Raw genomic sequence first — 1,678 nt, forward strand, 5'->3', positions numbered from 1 at the left:
TTAAATGAATAAACACTTTCTTTGACACTGAAGATGTTTGTGACTAAGTTGCAGGCTTTCAAACTGTAAATACCTAACTTAATAATTAGTCCAGAGATTATAAACAAAAATCAAAGGAAGAAAGGGGGGGGGGGTATGTTCTCATCTAAATGAACGTGATAGGGTAACAGAAAAAATTATGTTGATGGAAGTCAGTCAATGGTATGCCAGAACTGAAGGAATCCAGATGTACCGGTGCTCTTCCTGTCCCTCTCTCTTGCTCTGATGAATCATTGAACAAACTAAACTCACAAGAAAATGATGAAAAAAAGAAAAAAAGAAGAAGAAGAAATGCTCTTACTAAGATTTGGTCACTGCATTGATTTGTGGAATCTGAGAATTGACATCAGACTGAACACAGACAGTAGTTGTGTAAACAGACCATGCAGTTCTTAACATTTTGATAGCTGTAATTCCTTTGTCAGTAGTCTGCTAATCCATTTCAGTTTTGATCACAAGTGAGGAAACATTGGAACTAGTCAACTGATCCTGATGGTGATACAAGGGGAGAGTGAGTGTCCACACGTCATGTGCCTACTCTATTGCCACTTCGTTCTCTACCCCTCCTTCTTTCATCCCTTTTATACATTGGTGCTGCGAGCAGCATCAAAAGATATGGGCTTTGATTTAGGAAACATACAGTCCAAAATAAAGTACAGAAACCCCACAACAATTCTCAGATTGAAGGACTACTGGTTTGATAAAAACAAGTGGCATTACCTAGTTCTTTAGCGTGTGCCTTGAATTGGAACCCTTACCTGTTGATCCTGCTCGCAGTGCCAAATTTGAAAAACTGGGAAGAAAGGAGGGGATGGTGTGTGTGTAGATACAGGTTAAGTACTGGATGCATTGTAAACACTCACTCTCTCCTCGTTCCACCAGCTGGTTCAACTGGGATGATGTTAGATGTGTCATCATGGTACAAGTGTGTTGACAGTACAACAGCAGATACAAAATAAGCTGAATACAGAAAGATGACGGATGGGGAGAGGGGAGAGAAAGGCTTTTGAACAGCAACATTCACAAACATGGTCTGTTCATTCCTTTTACATCTACTTTGTTTAAAGCCTGGGATTCATACCTAACCACTGCAAGACAGTAAAGGTATATTGTCACATAAAATAATGCCCGAGGAGTTAAACAGGTCAGTATTTTAGCTGTTTTGACCATCAGAATTCAGATGACATAAATTGGAACCAGCAAATACCATACACAAACAACATTCTTGGTCTTTGGTCATGTAGAAGATTTACATAAAATCGAAATCTATGCAGTATTAAGTGTATATGGCTCCATACATTGTAGGCTCCAAGGACAACGTGGAGTAGTGTGTTGAAATGAAATCCTGTTTCTATCACTTAGGTCAAGCAAGACACTGGCTGGAGTGGGCGAATTAGAAAAAAAAAGTTAACAATATCTCCGAATTTTCGACGGACCCAGTCGACAAAATTACCTTCCTGGTTTTGAAGGCATGAACATGTACTGCTAAGTACTGGAATCACGCCAACGCCCAAAGGGATTGTAAAAATATCAAAGAAATTAAAAAGAGATAATAAGGGTTAGAATGCTAGAGAGAGAAGATAATTTGAGAGAGAGAGAGGCGGAGGAAGCACGCTTTTATTATTATTGATTTTTTTTT

Source organism: Babylonia areolata, chromosome 34, assembly GCF_041734735.1.
Source record: "Babylonia areolata isolate BAREFJ2019XMU chromosome 34, ASM4173473v1, whole genome shotgun sequence".
NCBI classification, from domain to species: domain Eukaryota; kingdom Metazoa; phylum Mollusca; class Gastropoda; order Neogastropoda; family Buccinidae; genus Babylonia; species Babylonia areolata.